Source organism: Canis lupus, chromosome 10 (genome assembly GCF_011100685.1).
Source record: "Canis lupus familiaris isolate Mischka breed German Shepherd chromosome 10, alternate assembly UU_Cfam_GSD_1.0, whole genome shotgun sequence".
NCBI lineage: Eukaryota > Metazoa > Chordata > Mammalia > Carnivora > Canidae > Canis > Canis lupus.
The window spans coordinates 11,769,655-11,792,697 of NC_049231.1; the positions used below are offsets into that span (position 1 = coordinate 11,769,655).

General features: G+C 46.6%; 1 protein-coding gene and 1 long non-coding RNA gene across 6 annotated transcripts in view; one reads left to right on the forward strand and one right to left on the reverse strand.

Moving 5' to 3' along the window:
* YEATS4 (YEATS domain containing 4) overlaps nt 1-23,043 on the forward strand; it is a 76,252-nt gene that overhangs the window by 45,265 nt on the left and 7,944 nt on the right. For all 5 annotated transcript variants that reach the window (XR_005365398.1, XR_005365402.1, XR_005365400.1 and 2 more), the window contains one exon: nt 4,755-4,866. The gene's annotated coding sequence lies outside the window, so the exon portion shown is untranslated. The remainder of the gene's footprint in view (nt 1-4,754; nt 4,867-23,043) is intronic.
* On the reverse strand, nt 1,727-9,678 carry LOC119873590. Its single transcript, XR_005365403.1, has 3 exons — nt 9,352-9,678; nt 8,383-8,468; nt 1,727-2,033 (listed from the first exon to the last, which is right to left on the reverse strand). It is a non-coding gene; the product is annotated as an uncharacterized LOC119873590 (long non-coding RNA).

Genomic DNA, 23,043 nt, shown 5'->3' on the forward strand with positions numbered 1-23,043 from the left:
CCTGAGATAATGGAAAGAAGCTGAATATAAGATAGAGACAGAAAGTTCAAGGGAATTAAGCAAAGCCTGGGTAATTAATGGAGTTTCGGTAAAGAGGAGGCAAAGTCATTTATGAGAGGTCATGGGCTTGAGGAATCCAATGAGTAAAAAAAGAAAAAGAAAAAATGAGAAGGAGGAGCCTGAATCAGAGAAAACGTAAGAAAGGAATAAAAGGACTACAAAGGGGGAGCCCCAAACAGCCCCATCTCCCCAAACGCTGTGAACTGAGTGGCCGCCAGAGTTGGTAAGAAGGAAATAATAAAATGTGAAGGAGGAGGGTTTGAGTTCAAATATGTAAAAGGAAAATGATGTCCTGTTTTATTGTAGTATATCCTGACCCCAGTGAAAACTTTCTGGGAGGAAACGTTAAGGGGTCAGGATAGTGCAGACACTGCACTGGACGAGAAGGGTGATGCGAGGTGGGAAGAAGGGTACGGGTAGGGGCGCCCGGGGGCTCAGCAGTTGAGGGTCCGCCTTGGGCCCAGGGCGGGACCCCAGGGTCCTGGGATAGTGTCCCGCATCAGGCTCCTGCAGGGAACCTGCTTCTCCCTCTGTCTCTCTCTGTGTGTGTGTGTGTCTCTCGTGAATAAGTAAATAAAATCTTTATTTTTTTAAAAATGAAACAAGAAAAAATAAGTAAAATAAAAATGAGACAAGAGTAGAATGGCTGTAATCTTCAGGCCACGAAACGTTACCGTGGAAAGTAGGTTCGTAAACTGGGATAATAAAAGCAAACCTAAGTGACGCTGGGCAGCAAGACAAGCCCCAGAGCTGCTACGTTTCTGAGCTGCGTGTCGAGGTGGAAGCGTCAGGCTGGGAGTCAGAGGACGTGATGTTGGGTCTGGTCTCGCAGTGACCGTCTTCCTGGGCTACTTACCTCCTCTCGCCGGGTCTGGTTCCACGTCTGTCAAATGGGCACAAGGCCAGAGACGCCTACTGTGGGTGAATCTGCACAAATCAGACGAGATCATCCGCAGAAACACTGTGTTCCCTGTTCAGTGCTGTGAAACCCAAGACACGTGTAGGCCTTTTTGGGGTCACCCGCGCAGCTCACAGTGATGCATCTTACTCTGAGGTGCCTCCCCGTCCCGCAGGTGGATTTCCTGCATCACCCCCCCCACTGACCCTCGACGGTTGGACCAGGATTCGAGCAAGTCATGTGAGGTAGGCCAATCGGATTATCCCGGGAACTCAGAATTGGGACCAAATCTATCCAATCTGAACTGATTATTTGAACAGAAGTGTAAACTGTGGAGCAATGGGTGGGTCATCTGCTGCCTGCTGAGAGCAGGGAGATGGGAAGAAAGCCTGTCTAGAGAGAGAATGAAACTGATGGGCAGCGGGGAGCAGAGATAAGAGTGAGAGAGCGAGAGAGCGAGAGAGAGAGAGAGAGCACTTCGGATAGCTGCACAGTTCTGGGTTCTTCTCTCCACCTGTCTGCTTCACTGGCCTGGGATTCTATATGTAAAACACTCCTGTGTCCTAGAAATAAAATCCTTTTTTTTTTTTTTTTTTTTTTTGTAAATATGGCTTGTGTGTTTTTCTGTACTTTTCAACTAAAGAATCTTAACTAAGGCAATATGGTAGGTTCGATAGTGTCTGTCCCTCGATCCTACCCAAAATTCATGTCTACCCAGAACCTCCGAACATGACCTTATTTGGAAATAGGATCTTTGCGTATGTAGCTAAGGTGAGGTTATCCTAGATTCCAATGGCTTTTAATCCAGTGGCTGGTGGTGTTCTTATAAGAAATGCACAGAGAGGAAGCCCTAAGAAGACGAAGGGTAGGCAGACATTGGTGCTGTGCTGACAGAGGCAAAGGGATGCTTGAAGCCACTAGAAGTTTGAAGAGCCAAGAAGTCTTCCTTAGATCCTTTAGAGGGAGCGTGGCTCTCGTGACACCTTGATCTTGGGCTTCTGGCTTCCCAAGCAGAGAGAGAATCCATTTGTGTTGTTTTAAGCCGCCTAGCTCGTGGTGCTTCATTACAGCAGCCCTAGAAAACCAACACAAGGAGCATTATAGGACAATCCACCCCAAAACTGCTGTTTTCAGGCTGTGCTGTCATGGAAAGGGTGAGACTCTGTACCAGGGAGGGACCCTTGAAGCTCTCAAGGTCTTCTGGGCCCGCAGCCCCTTTCTGAGAAATAAGCCCTTCGTGGTTTGTTCTGCACAAAGTTGTTATATTTTTTATCATGTGAAACCACTGCTACTCCTCCAGCCACACCTGATTGGAACCAAACTTTCCCAGGAATGAGCTAGTCAGAAGGAGGCCAAGAAGAGTTTGGTGTCAAACTACCGGATGGGGCTCACTCTGCATCAGACGGTGACAAGTCAACTCAACCAGGAAATACAAACCCTAACTAAACAAAGAGTAGGCAATATCCCAATCTATGCTGAGTTTTTGATATCTCCCCGAGCCTAGCGATACTCCTGTCTGGGAAGCTCTGTGACCAAGAAGGCTGCCACGGAGCAGAGGACACCCCACGGTGCCCCAGGACTCCTAGCAACAAACTCCCATTATTAGAGAGCATCTGGGCGCGCATCCTGTTTCAACTTGTTCTACTCTGCTCGGGCTTCCATAATAAAGTACTATAGGCTGGGTGGCTTAAACAACAAAACTTTATTTCTAACGCTTCTGGAGGCTGGGAAACCTAAGGTCAAGGTGCTGGCCAATTCAGTTCTTGATGAGAGTTCTCTTCCTGGCTTTCAGATGGCTGCCTTCTTGCTGTGTCATCAAATAGTCTCTCCTCGGTGGGTGCACAGAGGGGAGTGGGAGAGGGAGAAGGAGAGGGAGATCTGTCTCTTCCTCTTATTATAAAGCCACCGATCCAATCAGATTAGGACCCCAACCTTACGACCTCGGTTTAATCTTATTAACTCCTAAAAGCCCTATCTCCAAATATAATCACATTGGGGGTTAGCCTTCAACCCTTCTCCCTAATACCCTGTTAGGATCTTTTCAGCAAACAACTGGCTCATTCGTGATTCTAATGCAGGGGTTACACTGAAAGATAATCTCGGATGATTTCTGTTGCCTCACCAAGATACAACGTACTTCTAATTACATAAATGAGAACACACACACACATACATATATACACACATATGAGTATACATTTATAGTATATATATTCATAACGTCCCACATGCCAGATGTTGTGCTAAGTGGTGTATGTAAAATATATATATATTTCATTTCATCCTCACAACAGTCTCATGAGGCAGGTCGTGTTATTATGTTCATTTAACAGTCTAGAAGATCAAGGCACAGGAAGGTTAAATAACTTGTCCAAGCTCATACAACTGGTATGTGCTAATCCTGGGACTCAACCCACACAATCTGGCTTCAGAGTTCATGAATTAATAAGCCATAGGTCCCAGCTATGAGAGACTGCTAGTATAGTGGCTGGAGTAAGGGAAGATTGAAATCAGAAAATTATGGGCAGCGTACTCCTTTGGGTGAATCGTCTCTCGGCCTACTAGTCCCTATGGACTTTGATGGCCATAGGTTAACTGGCCATCCCAGAGGTAAACACAACTTGCCTTGGAATAAGACGTGCATGGCTCCACATGTTTACTTTATCTATCTCTGCACATTGGGCAAGCCATCCAGTGTATGTGGAAAGGGATGCAAGATTTTTCTCATCACATTCTGTATGTACTGAGCAAAGAGCTGGTCGCTCTCAAGTTTTGTCCCCTGGGCAGAAAAGGAAGAAGATTGTGTTCCTTCCCCTTGCTCTTACTGATCAAGTGCTCCTGTGTGCTCCAACAAGACGTTCTTCTTAGTTGGATGAATGGATGTGTAGAGAGGCAAGAGGCCAGGACTTATGGGCTCAAGAATGTGTAAGATTTATTGGAGCTGCTGGTTAGAACACTGCTGTTTTCGTGAACTGGACCAAAATGCTCTCACACCAAGCTTGCACCAATAAAATAAATAGCCTCAGGTGTCTATCGACCTAAGAGGACCTGCCTGGAGTTGATATAATTGCCAAACCACTCACTGGGAACTTGACAGATGAGTCCTTTAGCTTTCAGTTCACGATGAGAATCTGCACCAGAAAATAAGACTAATCCTTTTTAAGGAGAAATACAAATTCCTATTTTCTTAATCTTTCATTCATTCAACAAATGTTTATTGAATGCCTACTAGTGATAGGCACTGTTCTTGGAGATTGAAGTAGATTGAGCAAAACAAAGATTCGTGCCCTCATGAAACAGGTATTCTAGTAGGGAGAGATAGATAATTAGCAATAGACATCATGAATAAGTAAGTTATATAGGGTATGCTAGGTTATCAGTGGAATGGGAAAAGAATGAAGAGCAAAAATAAGAGGACTTGAAACTGTTGGGGGCTGGTTGCAATTTTAAATAGAATAGTCAGGGTAGGCCGTGTTGAGAAGGCAACACTTGAGGAAGGACTTGAAGGAGGTGAAAGGACTGGCCAAGTAGATATCTGGGGTCAGAGCACACCAGACAAGGGAAACAGCAACACTGGAGTGCTTGGTATGTTTGAAGAATCTCGGGAAGACAGGGTGGCTGGAGCAGTGGGGTGGGGTGGGGGGGGATTGTGGAAGTCTGGAAAGGTAACAGGAACCTGCAGACCACTGGAGCGACCTCTACTTTTACACTGTAGGATTCCTATTCTGAATGATATGGGACCCTATTAGAGGGTTTTGAGCAAGGAGTGACATGTTCTTTCTTCTGTTGTAACCAGGTCTCCTTGACTGCTGTGCCGCAAGCTGGGCGTGTGAGAGCAAGAGTAGAAAGATGGAAACCAGATAGAATGCAACTTCTGTTATCAAGACAAGAGACAATGTCGGCATAAAGTAGGTCGTAATAGCAGAAGTGATGAAGAAGTAATCAGATTTGGGGTCGCATTTGTGGGTAGAGCCAATTGGAATTGCTATGGATTGGATATGGTGTGTAAGAAAGGAAAAAAAAAAAAAACAACCATATGAGTTAGATGAGTTAGATACCTATGACCATCAAGATGGAGAAAGGCTGCAAGTTGTTGGCCGTACAGATCTGAAGGGCAGGGGGAAGAACGTCTGGGCTGGAGTTATGGATGTGGGAGTTGTTGGCCTACAGATGGGGTGCAAAGCCAAAGGCTGAATGAGATCACTAAGGAAGCGTGTGTGGATAGAGAAGAGGTCCGGGCCTGAGCCTCTGAGCGTGCCAAAGGAACAAGTTGGGGTGGGGTGGGGACGAGGACTCAGCACAGGAAGGGCATCAAGATAGAGTAGTCAGGAAAGGGGAGAAGGCTGGAGCGACGTTCTTGACCAGGCAAGAAGGGGTGCGGGCTGGTATGGGGGGCGGCTGGCCCTGGCCAGGAGCTTGGGAGCCCCTCTGTCCTGACCCCACTCTCTGGCCCACCGAAGGCCCCTCCATATCCGGCGCTGTCTTCACACAGTGCAGGTTGTTCTTGCTGATGGCCTCCCCAAAGCAGTTGCCCGTTGGCCACTTGGTGAAGGGCAGTTCCATGAGCGGTCAGTGCTCCCCGGGCACGTCACGCAGATCTCATTGTTGAACACGACGTATTTTCTGTCCTTCTGCTGAGATGGCCCAGGTCGGAGGAGCTAGAGTGGGAGCCCAAGGGCCCCACGGCTGTGCCGGGAACACAACCAAGGTCTCTGGGGCCTGGTGGCCGTGCTGAGATTCCACAGACCGAGTGCCCTAAGAACAGAAACGTGTGGCCTCCCGTGCTGGAAGCTAGAAGAGAGAAGTCAGGGTGTCGGCAGTGTGGGCTCCTCCCGAGGCCGGGAGAGAGAATCGTTCCGGCTTCTCCTCGGGCATCTGGTGACTGGTTGGTGGTCTCCAGCATTCTTCCCTCACAGATGCGTCACCTTAGGCTTTATGTCCACACGGTGTCTTCCTGTGAGCTCATCTCTCTGTGTCTAGGGTTCCCCTTTTCATAGACACCAGTCGTATTGGATTAGAGGCTCACCCTACACCTGTATGAGCTCATCTTAACAAATTGTATCTGTAAGGACCCTATTTCCAAATAAGGTCACATGCTGAGGTATTGGCAGTGAGGACTTGGCCATGCGAGTTTGGGGGGGAACACTCAATTCTACCTATGACAGTCTTCCAACGTCACATTTAGTGCCAGCCTCAATGGTAGAGATCAGGCCGGTCGCAGATGAGGAGGGACTGGGAACAGGGGGATCGAGGGCTTCTTCCTTGCACGGCTCTCCGATGCCAGTCCTGTCATTTGAGTCTGTCGTCTGTGATGCGACTCTGACGTGACTGCCTTGGCCTGTTTTAGAAAGCAGGACCTTGAAGAGTAAGAGGTAACAACTGGGAAGGTGAAGAGCATGGGGATTTGTAGGAGTGGGTGTTCCTCTGAAGCAGTGGCCACGTGCGTCGAGTACACATTTGCCTTTTACCCAAACAACCAGAAGTGCCCAGCATCCTCAGGCATCCCTCCTGAGATTCTGATTCTGTGGGCCCCGAGCCAGGAACAGGCATTGTAGCACGCTGGAGGGTGATCCCGGTGCCCCCCACCCCGACACACCAGGGGGTCATGGTGTGACAATAGTGACAATACTGGGGCACCAAGACCCTCAGGTTGGAGCCAGACCAGGCCTTGCCATCCAGACAGTGGGCAGCACTGGGGAACGCCTGCTCCCAGGGCCGCGAAGGGCCAGAGGAGACCATCAAGGCCACCTCTACAGGCGGCACACCCGCCCCGAGGGGGGGAAGCCAGGGCACCTGGAGGGCTATGGGCAGAGGGAGAAGCAAAAGCAGGACTTCGGTATAAGAGGATTGCAATGGATAAAATGAAGAGAGCAGAGAAATGTGAGCAGCTGCCCCTAAGCCAGGGTCTAGACCAGTCAATGTCTCCTTTCTTTTATCTTTTTAAAGATTTTAATTTATTTATTCATGAGAGACACAGAGAGAGAGAGAGAAAGAGAGAGAGAAGAAGAGACACAGGCAGAGGGAGCCCGACGTGGGCCTCGATCCCGGGGCTCCAGGATCAGGCCCTGGGCTGAAGGCAGCCCTAAACTGCTGGGCCACCCCAGCTGCCCAGTGTCTCCTTTCTCTTCACCAAGTCACCGAAGCTGTCACGCTTCAGAGCAGGCCACCTTCCTGCTTCTGGGGTTGCTCTGGGTTCCCCAAACAGGTACTTTGCCACGAGACCAAGGGCACGTCTGTTTTTGGTGGGTGGTTGTTGGGGTCCTCTGCTTCTCGCGGCACTGCCTTGTCCTCCGCATCCGGACACAGAATAAGAGCCCGAGGAAAACCCCGGAGTGTGTGATTGTGCGGGGAAAGCCACCGGGGTCTGTAGTGAAGTAGGGTTAGACTCTGCTAAGTGCGCTTCTTGAGAACCCTGAGTAGAAAGATCCGTGTCTGCATCATTTCTTTACTCTTCTTTCACCTTCTTGACCTCACTGAGTGTTCACAAGAACCCCAGAATACATATTACCCTCACTGGACAGATATTTTAAAGATGAAAATATGGGGCACTTGGGTGGCTCTGTCGTTGAGCATCTGCCTCCGGCCCAGGCAGTGACCCCAGGGTCCCGGGATTGAGTCCCGCATCCGGCTCCCTGCATGGAGCCTGCTTCTCCCTCCGCCTGTGTCTCTGCCTCTCTTTCTGGGTCTGTCATGAATAAATAAATAAAATTTTTACAAAGAATAAAGATGGAAATATGACATGCCCTTTTTCTGCTTATAATCCTAAGTGATTCCTCATTGTTCACCCATTGGCTCCATCCTGGGGGAAATATGTTCCAAGGAAGTAACCTAAAAAAGGGGGGAAGCCAATTCGTACAAGGGTGTCTGTAACAGCTTTATCCACGACATTAAAAACTGAGAACAAACCAAAACCCAGTCATGAAGGGCAAGGCTAAGCCAATCCTGTCTCCCAACCCGCTGGACCACTCTGTACCTGCTCTAGGCGCTAGGGCTGCGGCCTACCCGGGCTCGAGGCACGGGTGGGGCTCAGGGTCTGTGTCTACAGGTGCCCAATGCGCAACAGGTTTAATGAACAGCAAGAGGAACAGCCTGATTTCAGGTCTGTGCACACGCTCTGGCGCCAAGAGCAGGTGCCAAGAGCAGGCCGGGGAGGTCATGAAAGGTGGGGCGCCCCATGTGCCTCCCAGCTGCTGCTTAGGCCTGACCCGCACAGTTCTTTTTTCTTCCTTTTGTTTTTTTGGTTTATTTTTTTAAAGATCGTATTTAATTATTCACACAGAGAGACACAGAGAGACACAGAGAGAGAGAGAGAGCGAGAGGCAGAGACCCAGGCAGAGGGAGAAGCAGGCTCCGTGCAGGGAGCCCGGTGTGGGACTCGATCCCAGGACCCGGGGTCACGCCCTGGGCAGAAGGCAGATGCTCACCCGCTGAGCCCCCAGGCGCCCCGACATACACATTATTTCGGTGGGAAAACCCATTTGTCCCCCGAGGACCGTCACAGCATTTCATCCTGAGAAGAGAAAACGAGACGCGGCGGGTAAAACCTCAAGGCCTCCCTGTGCAGGGGGCGCGCGGGGCAGGTGCGGCCCAGTTTGGGGGTCGGCGGCCCCGACTTCGGGGACCCCCCGGGCGGGCTGCGTGTGCCCCACGCACACCGGAGCACTCGGCCGTGCTCACCCCGCGTCTGGCCAGTCGGGGGGGGGGGGGCGAAGAGGGGGGGGCGGGGGTGGCACAGGGCGGGGCAAGCGCAGGTCCTCCTCCCCGCTACCCAGGGGAGACCCGCTGGGGCCGGATGACGCCGAGGCCCGGGAGGGGCGGGGCAGGTCGGGGGGGGGGGGGGGGGGGGGGGACCCGCTCAGACTCGATGACCCCGAGGGCGGGTGGGGGTGGGGGAGTGACGGGGGGGGGGGGGAGTGACGGGGAGGGGGACCCGCTCGGACTCGATGACCCCGAGGGCGGTGGGGGGGGACGGGGGGTTTGAGCGCTCCTGCCCCCGTGGCCGCTACGGGCCTCGCACATGGGCCTCGCTCAATCCCGCCTTCTCCTGGCCTGACCCCGCCCTGGAAACACTGGCCGCCGCGCCCCAAACTCATGTGACCCTGGTTTGTGTCCGAAGATCAAGGTCATCACTTACAAGGAGGAATATGGGGGGGCGGGGGGCAATATTCCTGTTGGACAGTCTGCAAGTTCTGCTCCCGCAGGTGAGACCAAGCCCAGGTCGGAGGCCGAGCGCCGGGGTCCTGGGAGCCTCCCCACCCCCATCCGCCCAGAGACCCCCAAGGCCTTTCGGCGTGTGCCCCCCTGCGGGCCCCAGCGCACGACCCCTTTCTCTACCCCCCCCCCCCCCCCCCCCCCCAGTCCTTGCGACAAACCACGGCCTCCGGGCGGGCTACCTTTACTTTCCAGCTGTCACAGCCCCCTCGGCCCTGGTGGCTCTGGGCCGCGCCTGTGTCGCCCGCTGTCCCCATCAGGCCCGGGGACTCACTCCTCCGCGGGGCTGCTCACCGCCCAGCACCTGGGGGTGCCCCAACAGGGCCGCTGACCCAACCGGCTCTTTCTCCACCTGCTCTAACCGCCTGGCCTGGCCTGCCAGGGTCAGTTTTTGTTAAATAGAGGCAGGGAGACATCCATCAATCCAGAGATAGAGAGAAAGAGAGAGAGAGAGAGAATCCTATTCCCGGACTATGACCTGTCCAAACGTTATACCCCCAAAAGCCAGCCTTAGGAACACTCGGGCCTTGGTGCTCTCACCCCCACCCACCTGCTCATCTGATCCTTCCATCCTGATTCCCTAGCCTCACCCTGCACCCGGCTTATGCCCGCCTTACTCTGCCTCCTTACTTTGCTGACCAATGTGACCCCTTCCACAAGCACATTGATTTGGATTCTCTGAACCGCCCCCTCCCCCCACTTTACCCACCTCAAGGCCCAGAAATGCTGAATCAGTCTGAATTCTAACATGGACCGCAAGTGACTTGTATGCATGCCAGCCCTGGAGAAGCTCTGCTGTATTATTTTTATTTTTTTTAAAGATTTTATTTTTTTTATTTGTTCATGAGAGACCCACAGAGACAGAAGCTCCGCTTTAAATCTGTAGGTTCCTTGCTCTCTTGTCTCCTGTCACTCTTAAGATATCAGCATCCACCGTACTAGTTCTCTATGGTTGCATATAAAATCACCTCAATTTATCGGCTTGAAGCAATGCTTACTCTCTCACAGTTACTGGGCATCAGGAATCTGGGCAAGAATTTTTAATTTTCTTTTCTTTCTTTTAAGAGAGAGAGCTGGGTAAAGAGAGAATCTCTGGGGTAGAGGAGGAGGAGCAGAGGCAGAGGGGAGAGAATCCCAAGCAAGCTTCTTGCCCGGCACAAAGCCAGACGTGGGCCTGGATCTTATGACCCTGACATCATGACCCGGGGGGGAAACCTAAAGTGGGATGCTTAACTGGCTGAGCCACCCGAGCACCCCTGGGCAAGACTCATTCTGGACGCTCTGCTCAGGAACTCACATGGGGTGCAATGATGTGTCAGCTGGACTTCAGTCCTCCCAGGCTTGGCTGCGGAGGAGTCACTCCAAGCTCACTCATGTGGCCGTCGGGGGACTCATGTCTCCACGGGCCGTTGGATAGAGGCCTTCCTGAGTTCCTTGCCTGGTTGACCTCTCCACCGGGCCGCTCACAGCACAGGCAGCTGGCTTCACATACAACAAACAAATGAAAAAGCAAGGGAGGGCAAGTAGGACGGAAGCCAGAGTCTTTGTGACCAAATCTCAGAAGGGATAGCCCATTATTTTTTGCCTTACTTTATTTGTTAAAAGTAAGTCCGTAGGTCCAGGCTACAGTCAAAGGGAGAGAGTTAGACCAAGGCATGAGCAACAGGCGGGGGTCTTCAGGGGCTGTCTCAGGGGCCGCCTACTACACCCACGTTCATTGTCATCTACTACCTTGGCTGACTAATTTTCTACTCAGTTACACGTCTGGGTGGCCATACATGGAACCTCAACACCACTGGGAGTTTGAGAATCTCCAAACTTCTCCCCACTGTGCTCTCTGTCTTGACTACAACTTTTAATTCCCTCTACTTGCCCCACATCTTTACTCCTCTTACACCATCCTTGACGGCAAACATGATTTCCTATCCCTTTCCACCTTTCTCGTCCTCACATACTAACACTCTTCCAGTCTCACTCAAAGCTCCATACGAGGTGGGGGGGGGCTTCCAATGCAGCCAGTTATGTTTGGCCTTACTAAAAACCTAAAAGCACCCACACTCACCTATTTGACTTGTGGGATTGTCACACTTTCCCTTCCTCCACTTTAGGGCAAATCTAGGATTCTCTGCTTTTTCTTCCATTCCCAGGTTGATGAGCATGCCTGAGGGAAATCATAAAACCACGCCAATTTGTCTCATTTATAAATGGATACTGTCTAACTTCATCTGGGTAACAACTCTCTTCAGGGCTGCATCTCTACAGAATTTACCCAGCATCACCTCCAGAACTTTCTCATTCTCCTCAAGTCCCCACACCCTCATTGACCAGCCTTGGTCTATCCTGAGCCTTCCTCCAGTGGAAGCCTATTCCCATTGGCTGTCTCCACTTTAGAACGCTTTCATCTCGTTACTCATTATTTTTTGTCCTCGTCTCAGAGGAATAGGTGCTGGTCTTCCCTTGTGGGCCTAAACTCTTCACATACCCTACAATCCATTCTATCCCCCTTCTTGACTTCACTCCATCAGTTCCTCCCTCTGTCTGGATTGCCTCCTCCCCTTCAGCTTACAAACATGTCCACAGTAAAAGCGACCTTGACTCAGTTACTCCCCCAAGCTACAACTTCATCATTTTCTTTATTTCTACCTCTAATTTATTTTTAGTTTTATTATGATTTTCAAATATAAAGAAAGGTAGAGGGGTGCTCGGCTGACTCAGTCAGAAGAAAATGTGACTCTTGATCTCAGGGTTGTAAGTTCAAGCCCCATGTTGGGTGTAGATATTACCTAAAAATAAAATCTTAAAATATAAAAAAGAAGAGTATCATAATAGCTACCAATATACTTGCACCTCGATTGAACAATTGGCCATGTCTTCTTCATCTTTCTTTTCATGAAATATTTTAAATTAAATTATAGACATCATGACATTTCATTCCTACATACTTTAAAATGCATCCCTTAAAAACAATATCAGGGATGCCTGGGGGCTCAGTGGTTGAGCGCCTGCCTTCAGCTCAGGGTGTGACCCCAGAGTCCTGGGATCGAGTCCCGCGTCAGGGTCCCTGCATGGAGCCTGCTTCTCCCTCTGCCTGTGTCTCTGCCTCTCTTTGTGTCTCTCATGAATAAATAAATAAAATATTTTTAAAAACCCAATATCATTATCATAATTAGCAAAACTAATAATAATGCCTTCATATTATATAACAGACCATATTCATATTTTCCCAATGGTTTCAAAAAATGTGTTTTACAGCCTTTTTTTCAAGCCAGGATTCAAATAAAAACCACACATTGCTCAGGTTGTTGTATGGCTTAATTATCTTTTGATTTCAGTAGTACTCCCCACCCTCTTTTTTATGCCATTGAATTGTTGGGTTGGGCCCCTTGTCCCTAGCTTTGTCCCACCTTCTGGATTTGTCTTGTTTCCTTTTTGGTGTCATTTAACATGTTCATCTACCCCTTTATTTCCTGTAAACTGGAGATGGAATATAAAGGCTGATTTCAATTTAAGTTAAACATTTTTGTCAGGAATATTCGTAGCTTATGTTATGTACTTTATTTTTTTTAAGATTTTATTTATTTATTTATGATATACACAGAGAAAGAGGCAGAGACACAGCAGAGGGAAAAGCAGGCTCCATACAGGGAGCCGAATGTGGGACTCGATCCCGGGTCTCCAGGACCACACCCTGGGCTGAAGGCAGCGCTAAACCGCTGAGCCACCCGGGCTGCCCTGTTATGTACTTTATATTGCGTCACATTTTAGACACACTACTTCTGACTGTCTCACTTTTAGTGATGCTAACATTTATTACTGAGTTAAGGAGGCCACAGCCAGATCTCCCCACTGTTAAATTACACTTGCAATCAGCAAATAATCCATAGAGTGATATTTTAGTACTATTTTTGGCAAATCTGCCGATTGTAAACATCCTTTATTCTGTAAGAATGAGTAGTGTATCAGTCATGGTTCATTAGATAAAACCGAAACCAATCTAGATTTTTTTTTTTCATCAGAAAGATTTAATTCAACTAATGAGCTCCCAAATTCATTGGAAGAGCTTGGAAAGAAGGCGAGGCTAGGCCTCCAGGGGCTGAAACAGAATAAATTTAGTGCCTGTGTCCCAAGGCTCATGAAGCCGCCATTGCCATGCTGCAGCTATATCTCTTGAATCTAGGACCTAGAATTTAGCAGAAAACCTCATTGTCTCCACACCCATGCTGGCCAGAAGCAACGGTCAAAGGAGCAAGAAGATGGCTTGCACCTAATTTCTACTTTCCAGGTCTAATGGAAGCGCATTTCATTTTTGGAACCTAATTCATATCCTGAAGACTAGATATAAAAGAGTCTGCTTTTTTTTTTTTTAACTTTCCCACCAGCCTCTGCACACCAGTAGATATCATGGATTATCATGACACCTATCACCATAGGGCAACGGCAGAAAAGGGGGTATACCTGAGACTTCTCAGGTTCTGCGGCAGCAACGAGAATCGTTCTCATAGGCTCCCCTCCCTGGGCACGTTGCAGAGAAGGTAAAGGCCAACAGTCACTGCTTCTCCATATGCCTTTCATCTGTGAAGATTCTGTTAATACCTCTCATCTTCTCTTGCCTCATTTTACATTCTGTTGTACTTAATGGTTGTAATTTTCAAATTCTCATTTTTATTAGAGTTTTGGGAGAAAAAGAAATAGCAACCTTTTCAGATCTACTAGATGATTCTCAAACTGTTCCATAGACACGTCTGAGTGATAGGCTAGGCTATGTCCTCACGTGGAGGATTTGTGAGATGTACCAGCCTACCAGAGTGCAAGTATTAATCACTTTAATTTAATGTAAGCCCTGCCGATACTACCATTTTTGTATTACCTCCTCATTTCTGTATACCACGTCACTCTAAACTTAATGGCGGGTAACAATGAACATCTCACAAACAACAAATATTATCTCACAGTTTCTGTGGGTCAGGAATCTGGTCTTCATGTTCTTGTTTGGCTCTAGTTCACTCATTTTCATTGCTATAAACTGCTCCATGGCTTGTGTGTACCAAATTTATGTATTTATCCTTCTATTAATGGACATTTGAGTCTCTAGTTTAGGGCCATTGTTAACAATGCTGACATGAAAAATCTCTTACATGTCACTCATAAAAAGACTTGTTAGCACAGACTTCTTGGCTTTATATCTAGGACTGCAACTGCTGGCTAATGGGTATGTGTGTTTCCAGTATTTACTAGGTATTTTCAAATCTCCGAAGTTGTACTAGCAGGTGCGTGAGAGTTTCTGATGCTCCTCATCCTTACCAATGCTTGGTATTGTAAGGCTTATAAAATTTTTGGCAGTCTGATGGTTAGGAAAAGATATCTGACCCTGTTTAACTCACTGATCCCTTGAGGTTGGGTCCCTTTTCTTATGTTTATTGATTATGTGTTCTTCTGTGAGGTCATTGTTCATATCATTGGTCAACATTTCAGTTGGTTGTTTTTTGTGGGATTTCTTTTTTTTGAGAGAGAGAGAGAGTGCCCGAGAGAGAGAGTGGAGAGGAGGGACAGAGGGAGAGGGAGAGAGAGAGAGAACTCTAAGCAGGCTCCACACCCAGCACAGAGCCCCATGCGGGGCTCAATCTCATGTCCCTAAGATCACAACCTGAGCTGAAATCCAGAGTCAGATGCCCAACTGACTGAGCCACCCAGATGTCCCTCAGTTGGTCGTTTTTATATTTCCTCTGACATGTGAGAGCACTTTATACATTCTGGATATTACCCATTGTTAGTTACACTGATTCTATCAATGAATATTTATTGAGCACATGGTGCACTTAGAGGATAGAGCAGTGAACAAGACAGATCCAAAAAAAAAAAAAAAAGGCAGATCCAAAAAACCTCATAATTCACAAGGCACACATTGTAGTGTAGGGAGAGAAACAATAAACACAATAAAAAAGCCAAGTTTATGTATGTTAGATTTTACATACCCTGTTATAAATGCTATAGGCAGAAATGAAGCAGGGAAGAGGGATGGGGGTTGTGGGGAAAGGCTACAGCTTAAAATAGGGTGGTCAAGGAAGGCTTCACTGAGAGACTGACATTTGAGTAAAACCTGAGGAGGGTAGGGAAAGTGACCTCTGAGGTATTTGGTGGAAGAGCATCTTAGAGAGAAGAGCAAATGCAAGGGCCTTGAAGTTGGAGCATCAGTGGTCTGGGCAGGGAACAGCAAGGCGGCCAGCGTGGCCAAAGGCGAATGAGGAATATGAGTCACAAGAGATGAGGTTTGAGCTGTAAGGTGGGAAAGGTGCGTGTGCAGAATGTAAAAGATGTCATAGACCATTGCAAGGACTTGACTTTTTCCTCTTAGTGAGGTGATAAGCCATTTGAGAAAGGGAAAGATTTGAGCAAAGAAGTGACACAATCTGACCGTTTATTTAAAGATTTTATTTCTTTCGAGTACTCTACACCCAATGTGGGGCTCAAACTCACAAACCCGAGGTCAAGGGTTGTGTGCTCAGCCAGTCAAGTACCCCGACTGACTGTTTTTTAAAAGGCCCACTGTAGGGTGCACCAGCGGAAGAAAAGTGAGTGGCTTTCAAAATAATCTAGGTGGGGGATCCCTGGGTGGCTCAGTGGTTTAGGGCCTGCCTTTGGCCCAGGGTGCAATCCTGGAGTCCCAGGATCGAGTCCCACGTCGGGCTCCTGGCATGGAGCCTGCTTCTCCCTCTGCCTGTATCTCTGCCAATCTCTCTATCTATGTCTATGATAAATAAATAAATAAATCTTTAAAAAAAATAATCTAGGTGGAAGATCATGGTGCTTGTGCTGAGGTGATACCGAGGTGGTAAAAAGTGATGAGAAAAAATTGAAAGATATCTTATGAGTAACTGTGACCCAGATGAGGTTGGATAGTGTTTGTTGGGTAGTTATTGATTAATTTTTGTTTTTCTACTCTAGAAGAACTTTCTCAAGTGATGCTTAGGACCTGAGACTGTGGATGGAGAAAGGGTAACCAACCCTTTGGTGGGGATTGGTATGACGATAACAGTAAACAGACAAGAATGGTAATAGCATGGGCTAAGGTGGTACCAGTAAAGGTGGTGAGAAGTTTTCAGAATCTAAATCTATTTTAAAAGTAGAACTAATAAGATTTGTTGATAAATTGGTCATGGAATATAAGCAAAAGTGAGAAATCATGGATGACTTTAGTTTTTTTTTTTTTAATCCTAGAAGGTTATTATTAACTAGTAAAAACTCCTAGGAGTTTTTATTAGTTAATAATGAAAACACTTCAAGAAGTTTTGGTAGAGAAGATTAGGAGCTCACTTTTGGATTTCTTGAGTTTCAATTGCCTTATCGACATTCAAGTGGAGGTGCCCCGTTGGCAACAGGACGTATGAACCAGGCATTCAGGAGAATTTAAAGGGAGTTTTATTAGTCAATGTTGTTTAAGTAACAAACAACCCCCAAATCTCAGTGGATTAGAGTAACATTTATTTCTTGCTCTTGTTATATACATATGGGTGGCAGATTGATTACAGCTCCACTCTAGGCTGCGAGCCAGCTATGTCTGATTCAAGCATATTCTAATTTGAGCCCTAAGCTGAAGAAACAGCCACTATCTGGCACATGCCACACTCGTGGCAAAGGGCAAAAGCAAGAGAGGCCAAACTAAACAATGCAATCCAATTTAAAGCTCCTCTTTGTATGTGGTGTACACATGCCTACCTTCTATTCCATTCCTTGGCCAAAGAAAGTCACATAGTCCAGCCCTGCAATGAGACAAAGATGTATATTGTGCACTGAAGAGGCATTTCAAGACAAATCTGAAAGTGCGGATGGACAATCTTCATAGAAAGGAAAGAGCAAATTGTTGTAAGCCATAATTCAAGCTACCACAAAGTGAGTACAGACAGTGAAGAGAAGAAATCCAAAGACTGAGATATTTCAATGTTCAGAGGTCAGGGAGATAAGGAAAAACCAACAAAGGAGCCTGAGAAGGAGCAAAGAGTAAGGTAGGGAGAAAACCAGGCTGGAAGTCAAGTAAAGAAAGGGTCTCACGAAGGAAGGAGGGATCATCTGGGGCACACATTGCTAATAGGTCAAACAAGATGAGCACTGATGTTGACCAATAAATTTAGCCACGTGGAAATGTTTGGAGATCTTGACAAGAGAATTGATGACACAATTGTGTGGGGGCAAAAACTTGATGAGTGTGGATTCAAGAAAGAGTGGGAGGAGAGAAGTTAGAGATAGGGTATAGCAGACTGCTCTTTCAAGGACTTCTGCTGAAAGGAGAAGGAAGGAAATGAAGGAGTAATTGGTGGGAAAAGTGAGGTCAGTGGAAATGGGTTTTTCTTAAAGATGGAATAAATAAAACCATAGTTCCATGATGATAAGAAAGCTCCAGTAGAGAGAGAAAAAGTGATAATGCCAGAGAGAAAGTAGACAAGTGCTGTACTGAGATCCCTAAATAGGCTGGAGGGGGTGAGGTCTGGTGTACAGCAGAGGACTGGTGTTCATAGAACCATAGACAGAGTCTGTTCATAGCATCAGGTGACAAGACTGAGCAAATGGACAGAAGTGCAGGTAGGTGAGTAGATGTGATGGTGGGAGCAGATGGTAATTCTCTTCTGATTGCTTCTGTTTTTCCGCTAAATAATGTACAAATCATCAGCTGAGACTGAGAATAGGGAGAGATTATCAAAAATTTGAAAGACTTGAAGATTAGAAGAAAGTATGAGTATTCTAAAAGACTGGGAGACGGCACAAGGGGAAGAATAATGATCGGTGGGTAGCATTAAGGGCCTACTTGAGGTAAGTGATAGCTGTGTGGGGTTGTTTTTTTTTCCTTTCCCACCCACAGTCAGCAGCAGAGGTGTGGGTGCAGAGTTAAGTGGAGAATTGGACTTATCCAGATAACAAACCGACAGAGAGTTAGATTTAACTAGAATTTATCATGTTAAAAAAAAAAAACTAAGAGGGACAAGGTAGTTTGAGATGCATGCAAGGGGATGTGCATAATGCTTGATCATGGAATTTGAATAGGATAATAATGGAAGTAGAACATGGCACAGGAAAGAAACAATAAAATGGCGGAAGATTCAATAGATTATAGGTCTTAATATAGTTGAGAAATCGTTGGAGTCAGAAATAAGCTTAAGAGGTAGAAGGCCTCGGTCAGAGAGGGTGAGGCTTGGTATTGACATTATGGAGGAGACGTAGTGATGGGCAATAAGAAGATCTAGAGCAGTATTGTTCAATAGAACTGCTGTGGGGTTGGGCCTCTTCGTGTCCACCGTCTAATATGGTTGCCCCTTGTGGCTACTGATCACCGAAAATGGGCCAACTAGGGAAATGAAATTTAAATTTTGTTTAAGTTTAAAATTAAAAGCAATTTGTGAAGCGAGTAGTTACTGGATTGAGCAATGCAATTCTGGAGTTGTGACCATGCTAGTGCGTAGCTGAGCTGAAAGACAACATCCTTGGAGAAGAGGAGGCCAGATGCTCAGAGGCTAGATGATTGAAAGGACCATATCAGGAAATGGCTATTGAAATCATCAAGAATTATGACAAGAAGAGCGTTGGGATGACAGCGAACTGGCAGCTAAAATCTTCAAGGAAAGACAGGTGTCTCAGGCTAGGAGGATGGATGGGTGTAAGAAGGTGCAAAGTGAGTGGTACAGTCAGATACCATGTCCATCCAAACAGAGGGTTTTAGGAAGGAAGGAGGGAAGGAGAAACATTTTATGAGCAATGCAGTAAAAGGACACCTACCCCTTTGTCTACATCCGGTGGTATAATTCAGGCTTTGAAAATACGTTCTTTCGTTGTAAAGAGAAGCTTTTCGATGGTCTTATCACTTATTTATGGTGTGTTTGGTTGAATAAAAGTTTTCCTTCTTAAATTTGGAGGGTGTATTCACTTTTTAAAAATGTATTCACTTTTTTGATGACTCTCATTTTTAAATCTTAATTAAGAAATCCTCCCCTACCCCAAGGTCATAAATATATTATCTTAAATTTTATTTTAAAGTGTTATAGGCTTGCTTTTCACATTTAAGTTTTTAATTCCTGTTAAGCTTATTTTTATCTATGATATGAGAGAGAAAACTAATTTTTCCACGTAATCTATTTTCTGAAGTAACTCAATGAAGCTCACTCTGTCTTACAGTGTTACCACCATCATATCAATTCTGTAACAGCTTTTGAAATTGGGTCTTTATCACAGGTGATGTGTATTTTATTATAATGTATATAGTCGTAGATTTATGCTGCTTAGCACTTTGTGTGTGTTTTAATTCTATAATTACTTGGTTATTATTTCTTCAAATATTATTTTCCCGCCATCCCTCCATTCTTCTGGAACTTATATTGAATGTAGGTTGGAGCCTCTCAATCTGTTTTTCATGTTTCCTAAATAACTGCTTTTTCTCTATCTACCTAGCTAGCCCTTTGGGTGCTGCATTCCAGATAAATCTCTCAGCACTATCTTCCAATTCAGTAAAGTCACTCCTCAAACATATCTAGTCTAGAGTTTATCCCATCTATTAAGGTTTTAATGGCTATAAAAGTGTGTAAATTCAAATCCTCTTAAGTTGCTCCATTTTTATATCTGGATTTTTAAAAATTTTCTATATGCTCATTTTTATAACTTGTTATTAAAATTAATAGAAGTCATTCCTCGATTTATATTTTTAAACATCCTAAACACATTTATTTAAAAATAATTGTCAGATTGTTCTATACAACTGGAGTCAATCCACATGCCTATGGTTTACTATGACTATGTGTACTTTTCCCCTTAGCACTGGTGTTATTTCATATGTTTTAGGATTTCGATTTTCAGACTCATTCTGACCAAGAGGTTTTCTCTTGTCTGTGGTTCGCGTATTTTTTTCCCATACTTCCTGTGCTCATTTCTCCTTACCCAGCAGTTCTGTGGCTGCTTCCACTCCGACTCTGTTCCCCCGATCCTACATCATGCCCTACAGTGCCATTTCAAGGTCCCTGTAGTGACTTTGGGCTCTCTGGGATGCTGCAGCTCCAGTCATGGAGAGCGGCCCACATGGCTCGGTTCCTAACTACTGGGTCTTTGTCCTTCTCCCTTCCCAGGTCCACAGCTCTCCACGATGCCCCAGCTGCAGGAAGCTTTAGCTTTTTAACTCTTATCGTAAGTGGGTGAACTGTAGATCTGGAAAAGATGGGGTGTTTCCAAGTGTCATTGTGACCAGAAATCTGACAGTTTTATAATCTCATTATTTAAAAAAAACCCAACTATGCACACATTTAATTGGCCTGGAGTTTATTTTGATGTAGTTTGTTGTTTGTTTGTTTGTTTTTAAGGTTTTGCTTATTTATATGGGAAAGAGAGCGCGAGCAGTGGGGAGGGGGGGGAGCAGACTCCCCACTGAGCCGGGAGCCCAACACAGGACTCGATCCCAGAACCCCAGTGGGATCACGGCCTCACCGACTGAGCCATGCAGGTGCCCCTATTTTGATTCAGTTTTGAAGTTGGGCTCTAACTCTTCCTCTAAATAGCTAACCATTTATCCTCCCATCATTCAGCAAATTACTTATTGAATTGCCAGTTTCTGGCCTTGCTATTTTATTTTATTAATATATATTTTTTAAGATTTTATTTATTTATTCATGAGAGAGAGAAAGATAGAGACACAGCCAGAGGGAGAAGCAGGCTCCATGCAGGGAGCCTGACGCGGGACTCGATCCCAGGTCTCCAGGATCACACCCTGGGCTGAAGGCGGCGTTAAACCGCTGAGCCACCAGGCTGCCCTGCCCTTGCTATTTTAAAAATAGTCTCCAGGTCTGTTGTATTCTTGTTTGTTTGTTTGTTTTAGTCCTCATGTTCCCACTGTTACTGTCACTGTCACCTGCCGACTGTCCCCGAGGTTACTGCCACAGGCCCCCTGCCCCTGCTGGTCTTCAGTTCCTCCTACCTGCTGCAGTCAAAGTGACCTTTGTGCGACACAGAGCTGATCCCCACGTTACTCCCTGCGTGAATCCTTCCACCGACCGCCCTACTCCCTCAAGATGCAGTGAAAACGGTTTAATGAGGCTTTTGCCCTTATAACACCTTCCTTCTGCAGCTTCATCTCCTGCTGTTCATTCTGTCCACCCCCCAAGTCCCTCCTCTCACCCCTAAGGTAGTAGCCTCCCCAGTGCCCAAAGGTCTGCCTCACCTCTAGGCACTTGCTAGTCTTCGCCTCTGCCCTGCCCCGTGGATCCCTGATGACTGACACATCTACCCAGCAGGGGTTTCTGCGATGTCACGACCTCCAGGTAAGCCTTTTGTGATTGGCCTAGAGCCCAGATTAGGGGCCTCTCCCAAAGGAAACTTTCCCTGTTTCAGCGCTACCCAAGCAGACTTACAATGGCTTATTTGCTTCCCTTCTAGACTGTAAGCCACTTGAAGGAATCTGGAGTTCCACTTCTGAACCCCTTGCGGCCAATATGTAGTAAATGTCTACAAATTGTTCTTGGAATTGATGAAAATATATTGATAACATGGTTTATAACAGACCCCATGCTGAGCCATGAGGATGAAAAGAAAACCAGAACGACAAGATCATTCCCCTCATACGGCTCATACTCTAGCGAGAGGGACAGGCAATAAAACAAAACAAAAGAAATAAGTAAAACCGTTGCAGCTTGTGTTAGGAACAATATGAACAGTCAGCTGGATAGGGAATAATAGAGCGTCCTACTTAGACGGGATGGCCAAGAAATTCTGCTTTGAGGAACTGACATTGAAGCTAAGAACCGAGGAATGAGAAGGAGCCAATCACGTGGAAAGCTGAAAGGAGGGCATGGCAAGCAGAAAGAAGGGCAAGTGCAAAGGTCCTGAAACAGATAAGAGCTTGGTGTGGTCTAGGAACTTGGGCTGTGGAGTCATAACAGATGGGATAAAGTTTATGACGTGAAGTCCGAGGCCTCGGGCAGGTAGCCAGATCATGCAAGGGTCTTTTAACCATAGCCAGGCATTTGGATTTGTTCTAATAGGCCATAAAATCATGGCAAGGTTTTAAGGGTTTTGAGGAGGAGAAAGTCATGCTTCAGTTACCTTTTAAGGGTTCACTCTGGCTGTGTTGATAATGCAACGTCAGGAGGTCCCCATGGATGCAGAGGGGCTAGTTGGAAAGCCATTGCGGGGTCTAAGAGGGGGAGAAGGGTAGCCTGACCTGGCCTGGGCGCAAGTAGAGATGGACACAAGTGGATTGGTTCAAGGTATATTTTGGAAGTAGAACGATTTGAACCTGCTGATGGGTAGACTGCGAAGGGTAGGGAAAGGGAAGAGGCTGGGATGTCAGCCAGGCTTCCAACCTGGGTGACTGAGCAACCTGGGTTATTTGCAGAGATAGGGACAATGGGGAGGAAGGGCTTGGCCGAGAGTGCAGGGAAATGAAACACTCTTGACTATGCTGAGTTTGAAATGTCTGTGAGACAACACAGCAGAAAAGTCACATTAGCAGTGTGAGTATGTTGGGCACGTTGACCATCTGGAGCTGAGGTGCGAGGTCGTGGCACGGGCCTCAGCGCTGAGGCCTTAGGGCGCAGATGAGCTCCCCACAGACCAGTCTATGTGGAGAAGAGAAGGCTCTGTTTCGACTCTAGATTAGTTACCGGGTGTCCCCTCTCCCTGGCCTCATCATTGCACTGAGCTAGGGAATAAATGCACAGAAATATGTATTTGCGTACATACGTGTGTACAATGCGTACATACGTGTGTACACGTACAATACGTGTGCGAAATATGTGTACAAATGCACAGAAATATGTATTTGCGTACATACACTTGTGTGTACATGTATGTGTATATATGTATAAATACACCTTTACTTCTTTCTTTCTTTCTTTCTTTCTTTCTTTCTT